The sequence below is a fragment of the Pistacia vera genome, unplaced genomic scaffold (genome assembly GCF_008641045.1).
Source record: "Pistacia vera cultivar Batoury unplaced genomic scaffold, PisVer_v2 Contig1467, whole genome shotgun sequence".
Lineage (NCBI taxonomy): Eukaryota > Viridiplantae > Streptophyta > Magnoliopsida > Sapindales > Anacardiaceae > Pistacia > Pistacia vera.
The window spans coordinates 35,955-51,195 of record NW_022195540.1 but is presented as its reverse complement, the minus strand read 5'-3'; positions in this window follow the sequence as shown (position 1 = coordinate 51,195).

Below are 15,241 nucleotides of genomic sequence, written 5' to 3'. Positions count from 1 at the left end.
AGTTTAGAGAGCTTTACATCAAATGTAGTTGTATTTAGAAGAAAACATAGCTAATCAAGTTGTTGGCAATTCAGTTAACACACTTTGGCGTTTAAGTACCTATTTTAAGGTGCAACGGAATATTACCAAGTTGATTAAGCAATTCCAATTTGAGTACATCAAACATAAGTACGGAAAGTAAAGAACACAACCATATTCATGGTTCGGTTAAATCCACTTTTAGCCTACATCCATGGGACCTTGTCCAGATCGAAGCAATCCACTAAGTCAAAAACACATTACAAGATATAGTTAAAAACTAATCTAAGTTACAGTATAAAGAACTCCCTGTTTAACTTTACACTTAGCACCACAGTCTGAATCCTTAACATGTAGCAACTTCTTTGGATCTACTTCACACTGGGAACACACCTATGAATAGCTTGTAAACCACCAAGCTTCAAGTGCTAAAGCAACACACCAGCATCAGCAAGGGAACCACGTTCCAAGAGCCATCAAGTTAATGTTTAATATGGTGAGGTTTTGTCACTAATGGAGAAAGAACCTTGAACCTTTAGGAGAAATAATACTCTCAGAAATTCAGAGTATAGAATGAAACAAATGTCTAAAAAGGTTATATTCATTTACACAAGAAGAAGAAATATATGATGAAGAGTTTCTTGCTTAGCAATGAAGTGCCACATCAGCTAACAAGGGGATGACCCATTGTTTGTCCAAATAAGGAAAGTATTCCTTCTGTTTGTTTGGACCACAAAGCAAATCGGAAAAGGTTACTTTATTCCTTAGGACCACCTAAGCATTTTGTGATATACGTAAAGAGGTCCTAAAAAGTAAGAGACAAAGATAAACAATATATTTTCAACTTTATCAAACATGCAACTCGTGTTGAGTTGCAAAAAATATGAAGCGAGACTATAAACATAGACCGTTGTGCACACACACGCAAAATGAAACAAGCGAAGACACAAGTCTGGCAAATAGTGTGCACTGAGAATTGGTGTGCACACACACAACAGATGAAACAAGCCAAATAAGAGAATTGGCAACTGGTGTGCACACATAACTGTTGTGCACACACACAACTAATAAGTTTGACAAAAATGAATATTCCACATTCTCCCCATTTGTCAAACTTATGAACAAAGAACATAATTAAAGAGATCAAGTGCAAACCTGTTTAAATCAATCATTTAAGACTTGCAGATTTGCACAAACAAACATGAAAACAAACTAACCAAAGTAACACATATGAAAACACATGGTTAGTACAAAAAACAAATAACCAAAATAAAGAAACTAAGAAGTTCAACAGAAACAGAAAAAAAATATCCACCAAAGAAACAAACTCTCCCATGGAGAGATAATCACAAAAAAAAAGTTTAGTCCAAAGGCTAAAAAAAACTCCCCCATGCTTCTTATTCCCCCTCTTTGTTCATAAATCTTGAAGATTTTCGAGAGGATTGAGAAGAATGGCCAGTTTTTCTCTTGGTTCTGCATTTCGGAGGGGCTGTAAGAGTGTATGCGAGTCATCTACTTGAATTTCAGGGATCGCAGCAGGAGAGGTGTCAACAAATTCATCTTGACTTGAAGAAGCATCATCAGTGGGCACATGGGTATATGTTGGAGCAACTGCATCTTGATCAGCAAGTTCTTGATCATCTTTATCTTTAACTGCTTCTTTTACTTCCTCATCAGTAGTCTGTTCTTCTTCAACTTGAACTTCAGGAGTAGCATCATCATCAAGTGGGACAAGAGGAGGAGGTGGCACCAACTTCTTTTTCTTCTTTTGCGTTTTCTTCAGATTAGCCTCCGTTTTTGTCCATCCGAGAGAAGAGAGAAGTGTGAATTTCCTTCACATATTGAAGGACAGACTCCATTGATGTCTTCAAGTCCTGCATGGCAACAAAAAGCTTGGACTGCCAAGTGTTAGTCCTAGTTTGATCAATTGAGGAAGATGGTGGCAAGTTCCTTGTAGGCTGTCTAAAAGACGTCTTGGTGGCAGTCTTTATCTTTAAAACAGGTTCCACTTCATAGGATTTTGGCTTATAAGTGGAAATGATCTTGTAAAGTAAAGAAGGAAAGCACAAAATCTTTAGAAAGTGAGTTGATTGTGCTGTAACTCTAATGCTGGTGAAAATCAATTCAGCCAAATCTATATTTTTTCCTTTTAGCAATTCCATAGAGGAGTTGTGCTTGTTCAGGTCTGACAGTTGAATTGTGCATTGAAGGGGACCAATTTGTCAGTGAGATCTTGAATAACAATCTGTAAAACGGTGTGAGCACAGCATGCTAAAGAACACTTGTTCTTGGCCAAACAACAATTGAACCTCCAGTGATGACTTTGACAATTTTGTCTAAGTCTAGACCTTTCAAATCAAAATTCTTTTTGCTCTTCTTCAAACAAGAGCATCCCTGACAACACCTTTCGTAAACAACGCCTAATGCCCTTTAACATAGACTCGATTATTGTGCCTGTTCGAGTTTGGTTCAGCACTGTCCAAACCAAAATTGGTATAAAATTCTTGAACAAGAGTTTGGACAGGGGCACTCAATCTAGTGACAGTTCCTAAATAGTTTCTATCTTTCATCAAGGCATGGAATTCATGAAAATCTTCAAATTTAACATTAGCTTCGCACACAATTGTCTTCTTGACAAGGTGGTTCCTAAACTTATTTTCAGCAGCAAGTAAAACAAAAAGTGAGATTTTACCAGATGAAGGCTCCTCCATGATGGCTTTAACCCTCTTTTTCGCTAGTTCTACGCGATTTTAGAGCAGCAATTGGTGTGTTCTCTGAGGCACTGTTTGACGCCAAAGAGGATTTCCTGGGTGTTTTCTCTGGTGAGGCTTCCTGTGAGTGCTCTGAGTTCTGGTGGTCACTGGAAACAGGGGATGAACTAGTTGAGTGGTTTGAGTCATTTTCTTGACTTTCTTCTCTAGAATCCGAATCGTTCGCTGGAGGAACAGGGGTTTTTGATTGCTTTTTAAGACTCAAACTGGCCTTCTTCAATTCCTGGAATCCCTTCTTGAGGGCTTCTTCCATGGCTTTCCTTTTCTCGTTCTCAATAGCTTTCTTTCTAGAATCCATGAGAAAAAAAAAAAAAAAAACATAGGATGGATCAGAAAAAATTTGAGAAAAAAAATGTAAAGAGAAAAGAACGCAGACGGCGCAAATAGGGTTTTAGAAACAGAAGATTGACACAAGAAAAAAAAAAATAGGGCAACATATTTATGGCAGGCGGCAATTCTGAGATACTAAAAAAGAGTTTTACCAGAAATAAAACTCTATCTTAAATGAGCGTACATATGCAATTGTGTGAGCACATAACATCCCAAAAGAACGTAAATTTTTTCAAAAGACTGGACTTTATTGAGCAAAATTTAAAGAACATAAAAAAATTATGAAATGTTTCACATGAATTTTTGAGGATCATGACAGCTAATCTGTGCGATTCATACTAATAAATCAAAAATTTCAATCTTAAGTGGCCACAAAAAAAACTTATACGGAAGTTGTTAACATAAAACAACACTTCCTCAATCACACACAAATGAGATAAATTTCTAAGAGCTTGTCTTAGTGTGTGATAGTGTCCTCAACGGGGTAAAATGACACATTAGTCAATTTTAAATTTTTGCAAAAGAAGCTTCCCCTTCCCGCATGCCCAACAGTTTTATGCATTTTTCTTTATCAGCATAATAAACAATGATTTTTCTTTTCATTTTGATCAATGAGCAAATAACTCTCATAAACGTAACCAAAATGTAGCTTTCACACTTGCAAGAAGGTAGTCCTCTTAATGGTAGATTTTCCAAAATATAGGGGTCTCTACAAGTAAGAAAATTACTTAAAACAACTTTTACACTTCATGCAAGATAACTCTTTCATAATGGTGACAAGAATAGATAATCAACTCATAACGCAATAAGGTCATGTTATAGAGAGAGTCTTTATGGATACAACATACCAAAGTTAGCACATAGATAGGAGAAAATAAATGACAATTAGAATGTTGGCACAGATCAAGGAGTCTTGACAAACAAAAATAAAAGTAGCATGTTCATGATTTATTCATCAACTGAAATAAAAAACTACTCAAGTTGAAGTAGTACAATGGACTTCCTCTAGAAAACAAAAGTACCATAGTCAAGTGCTTTTGTAAATAGATCAGCCAATTGGGATTTTGTGTCACATGAGCAAGTGCAATGATGTTCTCCTCTACTAACTCTCTAATGAAGTGATGTCTTATATTAATAGGCTTAGTCCTAGAATGCTGGACTGGATTCTTAGAGATGTTAATAACACTCGTGTTATCACAAAATATTGTCACACAATCTTGATTAACACCATAATCATTCAACATTTGCTTTAACCATAAAATTTGAGTGCAACAATTCTCTGCGACAATGTATTTAGCCTCGGCAATGGATAGGGAGATTGCATTTTGCTTCTTGCTGTACCATGTGATAAGATTGTTTCCAAGATAGAAACATCCACCCGAAGTACTCTTTCTATCATCCAAACTTCTTGCCCAATCCGCATCACTATATCCAACCAAACAATTGTTAGAGTCAAATGAGTACCAAAGGCCAAAGTCACACGTACCTGAAACTTATTGTATGATTCTTTTTACTGCATTCAAGTGCAACTCAGATAGATTGCTTTGAAACCTAGCACAAATACCAACACTAAAGCAAATATCAGGTCGGCTTGTAGTTAAGTAAAGAAGACTTCCAATCATGTTTTGGTACATCTTACAGTCTACCTTTTTACCATGTTCATCTTTGCATAGCTTAAGGGTAGCACTCATAGGGGCACTAGCATGCTTTGCGTTCTCAAGACAAAATCTTTTAACATGTTTCTAGCATACTTTGATTGGGAAACAAACTTGCCATTATTCATTTGTTTAATTTGAAGTCCAAGAAACATATTCAATTTCCCAACCATACTCATCTCAAACTCATTTATCATTAGACTAATGAATTCAAGAGCATGTGAGTGAGATGTAAAACCAAACACAATATCATCAACGAAAATCTGTACACACATGATTTCATTGTTAGCACGCATGATAAAGAGGGTTTTGTTGGCCTAACCTCGTTCATAGTTATGCTCAAGAAGGAAAGTTGTCAACCTTTCATACCAGGCTCGTGGGGCTTGTTTCAAACTATAGAGAGCTTTCTTTAATATGAATACATGATTAGGTTTGTGGGGATCTTGAAAGCCAATCAGTTGTTCAATATACACTTCTTTGTTGAACATTCCATTCAAGAAGATGCTTTTGATATCCATTTGGAATAGCTTGATCTTGAGACAATAGGCAACAAAAAGTAGTACGCGGATTGATTCAAGTCGAGCAACAGGCATGAAGGTTTCATCAAAGTCGATTCCCTTAACTTGAGAATATCATTGAGCTATAAGCCTAGCTTTGTTCTTGACAACATTACAAAACTCATCAGTTTTATTTTTAAAAATCCATTTGGTACCTATAATGTTAATTCCCTCTGGTCTTGGCACAAACGTCCGCATGTAATGCTTTCTCTCTCTAGCTAGTATACTCATAAAATAATAGTAAAACTCACTAAATATATATAAGAAAATATACATGTAGATGAGTATAAAATAATGGGCCCATAATATTTTTTTCTTTATATACAAATCTTTACATAATGTAATAAAGTCACAAAACGTCACTCGACAGTGTTGCCAAACCCTTCCGCTTCTTGACGTTCCAAGTGACCGCATCTCACCTACTACCTACAAAAACATTGAAAACAATGAGGGGAGCACTAATTGCTCAGTAAGTAAACCCGCTATGCTACCCTTCTATCACCATTGCTCATATTCTGAATTTCTTTCCTTACATCACACTTCTCTATTCTTCTCTGTTTTTTCTCTGTTTTTTCTCTATTTCTCATTTCTCATTACTCATGATATTTCTAATTTCTCACTACTTATGATAGTAGGCATGGTATCATGCATAGGTATGATGCAAATGCACAAATGCATAGGATGTGCATTTTCTTTTCTGTTTCTTTTCTCTATATTTCTTTCTATGCTTCCTTTCTTTCTATTTATTGTTTCATTCTATTCTTTTCTTTCGTTTCTTTTCTTTCTTTTCTTTTCTTTTCTTTCTATTCTTTTCTATTCTTTCTTTTCTTTTCTTTTCTATTCTTTCTTTCTTGCCGATCGGACTTGGTTGAGGCATGGGTTCGGAACCCTAGCTGCGTGAGTGTATTCTCTAATTCTGGGTACAATCCTCATCCACATGCACTTCTAACTGACTGTACAATTCTTCTTTCTGATTCTAAGGCCGCTCACTAATTAAGGCGGTGTGCATGCGGGGCTAGGTCACTCACGGGTTCCCCATCGCAACAACCTTCTCTTATCTTTTATTTTTACACTTCTTTAAATAAAATTTCAGTTTTGAATTATTCTTTAATATTTCTCTTTTCTTTCTCTTTATTCTTTGTTCTTTAATGCTCTCATGAGTATGTATGCATGTAGATGGGCTCATGCTTATTATTCTTTCTAAATTCACATGTTTGGATGCAATAATGTAATATGGAATGTTAACATGTCATTCTCTACCATCTACAAACTCATCTCAATATAACAAATAATCATACTCATACACGTACTTCTCTTTGACATTTCATCAAACAATTTATGTGCACGCACAAACTCTAACTTGGCTACACTTCTACATCTCTTCTAAGCCACCAAAATTTGGAATCAAACTCACTACAATCAACATCAAACCCGGCCAGGATTTACACTTCATAAATTCTACTCCAATTCTTCCATAATTCATCCAAACTCTCATCAAACATCAAGTACACACACACTACTTCTCATGGATAAATTCTAACCATCATTCAACATCCATTCCATCAACAATTCTTCATATATAAGCACATACATGCATAAAAGAAATTCTCTACACAATATTATTACTCCAATCATGACTAGGGTTGGATTTACTTACCTTAGATGTGAGCAATCCAACACCTTAGTAGTCTTCCTTGATCCAACTCTCTTTCTCTTAAATGCTATGAACACAAATCATAAGAATTCAACACTTTAAAATTAAATCTCACATCTTAGTGTAAGGATCTTACCTAAGGATGCTTGGGATTGAAATTCCATTAAAAATAAACCAAGATCTAGGAATTTTCCTTGAAAAATGATTGAAGAAATTTGAGAGAACTTGGGTGCAAAGTGGCGTGAATGGAAGGGGAAGAATGGCTAGGGTTTCATTCTTGAACTCTTAATATAACAAAATATTACTTATTAGCTTCCCATTTTGCCATTGCATTTTCTATGAAATTTCATCTATGTCCTTTAGTCAATTAACATAATGCCCTCATTTTTATTAACTTCTCCATATTATTCTACTTCATTTCACTCCCCACTTTTTTAACTAATTATGAGTGAAAAAACCATTTTACCCCTAATGAAATTTTAAGGCATTTTCTTCACAATTGTTCAAGATAACTTTAAGAAAATTCAACTAAGGGTATTAGGGCATAAATAAAGCTATGTACCTCGATGTGGGCGTTACCCCACACACCATTTCTTTCGAATTGTTCTAGTTCTTCTTGCATCGCTTCAATCCAATTTTCATCTTCCAAAGCTTGTTTGACATTCTTTGGTTTTGCAAGAGATACATAACAAAGATGGTTAATTCCATTTTGTCTTTTCCTTCTTGTAACCATTACCTCATTTGCATCTCCAATCACGGTTGAAGGTGGATGAGCTTTTTGGACTTATGTTGGAGGATATTTTCTTCATTGATTTCTCCTTTGCATGTTTTCATCAGAAAGATCAACAACCAGCTCTATCCCCTCATTTTGCAATGATGAATCAGCATATGATTCTTTGCATGGACCAGATCCTATTGCTGTAGCACCAGAAGTAGGTGACAATACATTTGCCAAAGGTTTAGGTTCAGGAGATTCAGCAGTATTCACACCATCTTGTGTGGGCACACGAGGAACTGATATGTCTTGAATTTCACATTCTTGAGAATATTTTGAAAAATCTTCTGTATCACTAAACACAACATTAATGGATTCTAAGACTTTTTCAAAACGCATGTTATAGATCCTAAATGCATGGCTATTGGAAGAATATCCAATAAAAATTCCTTCATCAATCCTAGCATCAAACTTACCTAGATTCTCTTTATCATTCAAGATGTAGCATTTGCATCCAAACGCATGAAAATAAGAGAGATCATGTTTCTTACCTTTCCACAGTTCATAAGGAGTTTGAACAATACCTTTTCTAAGGTAAACTCTATTGGAAATATGACATGCCATGTTAATGGCTTCTGCCCAAAGTCCTGTAGGAAGTTTTTTGGCATTGAGCATCACACTAGCCATCTCTTGAAGCACTTTGTTTTTCCTTTCCACAACATCATTCTGTTGAAGTGTTTTTGGTGCTGAAAATTCATGAAATATGCCTTGCAATTCACAAAAGTTAGCAAAATCAGCATTCTTAAATTCCTTCCATGGCCGCTCTTAATTCTCACAATTTTTATAGCTTTAAAACTCTTCTCAACAAGCAGCCTTTTGGATAATTTTTGAAATGCATTGAAAGAATCAGATTTCTCACATAAAAAATCAACCCAAGCATACCTTGAAAAGTCATCAACACAAACAAACACATACCTTTTACCTCCTAAACTTTCAACTTGCATAGGACCCATTAGATCCATATGGAGCAATTCCAAAACACATGAGGTATTAAGGTTTGACAAAGCTTTATGAGATATGCTGGTTTGCTTACCTTGGTGACATGGACCACATACATTACCTTTTGGAAGTTCAAGCTTTGGTAGTCCTTTAACCACTTTCTTCTTTGATAGTCTTACCAAGTCCTTGAAGTTCATGTGACCGACCTTCTCATGCCACAAGTTAGTGGAGTCCACTTTAGAACTGAGATAAGACACACAGTTAGAAAGCAAGTAATAATTGTCATTTGACCTTTTTCCCTAAAGTAGAGAAACACCTTTACCATTCAAGATTTGACACTTGTTTTTTGAGAATTGAACCAGAAAATCTTTGTCACAAATTTGACTAATACTAATCAAATTGGCCTTCAAACCATCAACAAGCAAAACATCTTTCAAGACTAGAAAATCAGGAAGCACAATTGATCATTTGCCAAGAATTTTACCTTCTTTCCATCCCTATAAGTGACATGTCCACTATCAATTGATTCAAGTTCAGTTAAGGAAGATTTATTACCTGTCATATGCCTTGAACAACCGCTATCTAGATACCAAAGATCATTTTGAAATGCAAGCAAAGAAGTATGAGAAACAAAACAACTCACCTCAGCCTTAGGTTTCCAAACTTTCTTGGAAGGAAAACCATTGTTAGCATTATGATTTATACTAGCAGCAAAACTATGGTTTTTAAAAACTTTCTTTAAATAAGCAATGAATTTGAAGCATTTGGATCTGATGTGACCTTTCATGTTACAAAAATGACAAATAGGGATGAATTTTGATACATTTGAAACTTGTCTCATAGCAGTTCCTTCAGCAGGAGTTCCGATGGCTTTCACAAACATGTTAGCACTAGCTTTCGATGTGCTAGCACCAGAACTAAAGCCTAAACCACATTGGTCTCAGAAGGTTTTTCCTTGACCAAGCATTTCATCAAGTTTAAGAGAACTTGCATTCAACTTATCAATGATGGCCTTTGCCTTAGCCTCAGTCAGTTTAGTAGTAAGCACAACAATTTTTTTGGACAAGACTTTCTTTTGTTTCAACAAGGAAGTATTCTCAATACCAAGAGATTGCAATTTTTTCTCAGCCTTTAGCCATTGGTCATACATTTTATCATATTCTTCTTGTTGCTCAGCATATATATTTTCAGTGTCATCTGAAACTTCACTCTTACCATCTTCTTGATTCACAATGAAGGCTAAAACATTATCATCATCACCTGAGTCATCATTATCACTCTCATCATGCTCACTCTCACTCAAAGTAGGGCCATGGCTTTCCCTTTCTTCCTTTTCAGTATGTTAGCACACTCAGATTATATGTGCCCAAAACCCTCACATTCAAAACACTTGATACATTTATATTTCTTTTCTTTATCTTTTGAAAATTTCTTTGCAAAGGTACAAGGGTTTTGATGGTCGTAAGGGTTTTGATGGTCGTAAGGCTTTTTCACAGAAGGTTTTTGGCCATAACCACTATTATAAGGCCTCTTCTTGTTTTTCTTTAAAATTTTTGAAAAAACTTTGTAAGTAAAGCACAATTTTCATCATCCAAAGAGCTCAAATCACAGTCATCAAAAGGATCAGAATTAACATCATGTTTGAGAGCCAAACCTTTGCTCGGTTTTTGTTTTTCCCATCGTTGCAGATTTCAACTCATAGGTTTGGAGAGAGCCAATGAGTTCATCGATGTCCATAGCATCCATATCTCGACATTCTTCAATGGTGGTAACCTTTAACATAAATCTTTGAGGTATGGAGTAAATCACTTTCCGGACAAGTTTAACGTTAGTATATGTTCTTCCCAAAGGGAAACATTCATTAGAGATATCACACATTCTACCATAAAAATAAGTTATAGTCTCATCCTCTTCCATGTTCAAATTTTCAAAATTAGTGACAAGTCTTCTAAGCCTATTTCGTTTCACGGTACTAGTTCCCTCATTCTTGACTTGAAGCCTATCCCAAACATCTTTAGCAAGCTCACAATTAGCTATGACCTTCATTTGGTTCACATTAACAACATTAAAAAGAGCATGAAGAGCTTTAGAGTTATAATTTGCCAAAGTTATTTCATTAGCAGTCCAACTAGCAACAAGTTTTGGTCTAGACGCTTCATTTTCGACAATAACTGGGGCTGTCCAACCATTCACAACTATGGACCAAACTCTTTTATCTATAGACTTAAGGAAGGCACACATTCTAGGTCTCCATGTGTAATAGTTAGATCCTTCTAACATAGGAGGTCTATGAGCAGATCCACCTTCAGTGAAGAAGCTCATGATGAAAAGCAATCAGACAGATGTTAACACAACAAACAACAGTGCACCCATAGACACGTAACAGATCTAAAATAAAAATGCAACACAGACCAGATTTCGACCAACAACCATATCACTTAGATGCACACAAAAACAAGTAAAATGGGTAAGGATCTACTAAAGCAACTTATAAGAACCTTCTTTGATACCACTTATTGGGAATTCAGTTAACACACTTTGGCGTTTAAGTACCCATTTTAAGGTGCAGCAGAATATTACCAAGTTGATTAAGCAATTCCAATTTGAACACATCAAACATAAGTGCGAAAAGAAAGAACACAACCATATACATGGTTCGGCTAAATCCACTTTGAGCCTATATCCATGGGACCTTGTCCAGATCGAAGCAATCCACTAAGTCAAAAACACATTGCAAGATATAGTTCAAAGCTGATCTAAGTTACAGTAAAAAGAACTCTCTATTCAATTTTACACTTAGCACCACACTCTGAATCCTTAACATGTAGCAACTTCTTCGGATCTTCTTCACACCGGGAACACACCTATGAATAGCTTGTAAACCACCAAGCTTCAAGTGCTGAAGCAACAAGCCAACATCAGCAAAGGAACCACATTCCAAGAGCCATCAAGTCAATGTTTAATATGGTGAGGTTTTGGCACTAATGGAGAAAGAACCTTGAACCTTTAGGAGAAATAATACTCTAAGAAATTCAGAGTATAGAATGAAACAAATGTCCAAAAAGGTTAGATTCATTTACGCAAGAAGAAGAAATATATAATGAAGAGTTTCTTGATTAGCAATGAAGTGCCACATCGGCCAACAAGGGGATGACCCATTGTTTGTCTAAATAAGGAAAGTATTTCTTCTTTTGGTTTGGACCACAAAGCAAATCGAAAAAGGTTACTTTATTCCCTAGGACCACCTAAGCATTTTGTGACACATGTAAAGAGGTCCTAAAAAGTAAGAGACAAAGATAAACAATGTCTTTTCAACTTTATCAAACATGCAACTCGTGTTGAGTTGCAAAAAATATGAAGTGAGAGTGTAAACATAGACCGTTGTGCACACACACGTGAAATGAAACAAGCGAAGACACAAGTCTGGCAAATAGTGTGCACTGAGAACTGGTGTGCACACATAGAACAGATGAAATAAGCTAAATAAGAGAATTGGCAACCAGTGTGCATAAACTAACTGATAAGTTTGACAAAAATGAATATTCCACGCAAGTGATAACTTTGTTGACTAATGTGTCAAAAGGTTACAATTTTAATTTGAACAACTTTGGCTACAATTGTAATACTGTGTCGTTTTACTCTTTCATTACTTAGCTAAAGTAACTTTACTCTTTCAGTGTTACTTTACTCTTTCATTATAGATTCATACAAATAGGGATATTGCTGTACTTATTCACTTAATGAAAATCAGTCTCTAAAGATCGTTTGCTCTAAATTCACACTCTCAAATTTCATCTTCTCATTTGCTCTTTGTTATTTCTACATGGTATCAGAGCATTGACTAGTGTCAATGGCGAAAGATTCTGATGAAAATTCTAGCTCTTCTTCCTTGCTTAACAGCTTCGAAGAGATGTTGAGAGATTCTATTCAGCGTTCCACCTCAGCTCAAGCATCAAGCTTGCAAGTTATCAATCCGAAGCTTACACACAGTAATTACCGGTTTTAGAGCTCACAAGTCTTGTTTACGGTTGGATCACATGAACTTGAGGATCATTTGCTTAGTAAACTTCAATGTCCCTCTCCTTTTTTACTGTCTAATTCTGAAATTGATAGTGACCTAGGTCAACTTAGAGGCGATCTTAAAACTAGTTCTGATGCTATTGGTGATAAGTTGAATCCTATGTATGCTATGTGGAAACGTACTGATAAATTCCTTGTAAGCTGGCTTCTGGCTTCTATATTTGAGAGTATGTTTGGAGTTGTGTCTAAGTGTCGTTACTCTTCAGAAATTTGGAGTGCTTTTGCAAACGAGTTTATAAGTGATTCCAAAGCTAGAGCATTACACCTTAAAAATTTGTTACAGACAACACACAAGTGTAATTTGAGTATTGCAGATTACATAAAGAAAATGAAAGAAATAACTGAGAGCTTATCTGCTAGTGGATTGGTTGTCTCTGATGAAGATCTCTTACAGTATGTCTTAGACAGTCTAGGGCCTGAATAAGATGCAGTAGTGGTGAACCTTACCTCTAGGCTTGAATTGAAGGTTGATAATATCACATTGCAGGAGGCTCAGTTTTTATTGCAAAAGTATGAGATTAGGTTGGAAAAATTTAACTCCACTGATTTGTATAATAGCTCTACCAATTTAGCATCTGTTAGCAATCCTGGAGTACTTACAGATGTGACTAATGCAGCTTCCCCAGTTAATTCACATTCCAATGCTAAACCTCCTCCTATTCTACATCCTTCTGTTTTTCCCTCACTCATCTCATTAGGAAATCCATACTATCAGCAATAGTATGTTGTTCCAGCAACTGAGAATTACAATACCAGCTCTATGCAACAATCTTTTCCTATGTTTAACTCCAGACCTACTGGTTTTCAATCATATGAAGAGGTAGAGGTCGAAGCTTTGGCAAAAATAGACTAATATGTCAAGTTTGTAACAAGGTTGGTCACTCGGCTGTCTAGTGCTATCATCATTTCAATTCAGCCTATAATGGTGCCTACAATGGTGGTTTTAATGGAACTCAACAGCAAACTCACAATGGTTATGGTCCATCACCACAAATGTCTCATGTTCAGCAGGCTTTCCTTGTCTATGGCTCATCCACTGCACATGGATCCTCAGTACCAATGACCAATCCTCAGCAGCATTACTCTAATACCTATACTACTACTAATCCAAACACTACTCATCCAAGACCTCAACAATTTACCAACAACAGTTTGCAAAATCCAGCCTTTGCATAACCTCAGTTTCCACAACCTCGGTTTGAAAATGTCCCACATTCCTCTCTTGGTGTTCCTATTCAACATATGACAGGAAACAATCAAGCTTTTCTTGCTGCCACAGGTACAGGGTCTTTTATTCAGAACAATAATGGAATTGCTGGCTCATACTCACAACATAATTCCCCAACCATGCCCTCTGCTCTTGCCACTTCTTTCACTCCATTATCCTGTGTGGTACATGGATTCAGGTGCCACAGATCATGTTGCAACAGATTTAAGCTACCTGAGTGTCAGTAAGAGTTATGATGGTGTAAGTCAGCTTCAAGTAGGTAATGGTGCGTATCTTCCTATTTTACATACTGGCCATACTTCTTTGCCTAGTACTCTTCATTCTAAATGTTTATATCTTAAAAACATTTTGTGTGTACCTTCCATTACTAAGAATCTCCTCAGCATTTCCAAATTTACTGCTGATAATGATGTTGTTGTAAAGTTTAATGCTGATTGTTGTTATGTTAAGGACAGGTTGACTAGAGCAACATTACTGCAAGGGGAACTCAAAGGAGGCCTGTACCAGTTTAATATTCCTTTGCCTAATTCTTTCTGTCCACAATCATCTTTAATGTGTCCTGCTGTGTCCCAGTCCAGTCCTGTTATGTCCAGTAGTCATAATGCAGTGTCTAGCTCATGTGAAGGTATGTTTAGTTCTTGTTCAAATGTGTGCAACTCTAGTGTTCAAAATACTGTTGCTTTACATTGTGATTTGTCTCGGTCTGTGCTTAGTGATACTATCCCTTGTAACACCTTCTCTATTAATACAAATAATAATCCTTGTTTTCCTAATGCAACTTTTCCTGCTATGAGTGAAATAGTGCCTATCAATTCTGTTGCTACTTGTTTCATTGCTGATAAAGTTTATACTGATTGCATGACATGGCATAAACGTTTAGGATATCCTCATTCTCTCATTTTGTAAAAAATCATTGCAACTTTACCTAAGAATGTTTTACTTAAGTCTAAAACATTGTCTAGTTCTCCATCTAATTTTTTTGATGCATGTCAGTTAGGAAAATTACATCTTAGTAGTTTTCCATCATCCACATCTCAAGCTACTGCACCACTTGAACTAATTCATAGTGACGTATGGGGTCCTGCCCTTTTACCTTCCTCTGAAGGTTTTAGATATTATGTTCAATTCTTGGATGACTATAGTAGATATACATGACTTTTTCCACTAAGGACTAAAGCTGAAGTTAAATCAGTCTTTATTAAGTTTCACACTCTTGTTGAGAGACAGTTTAGTC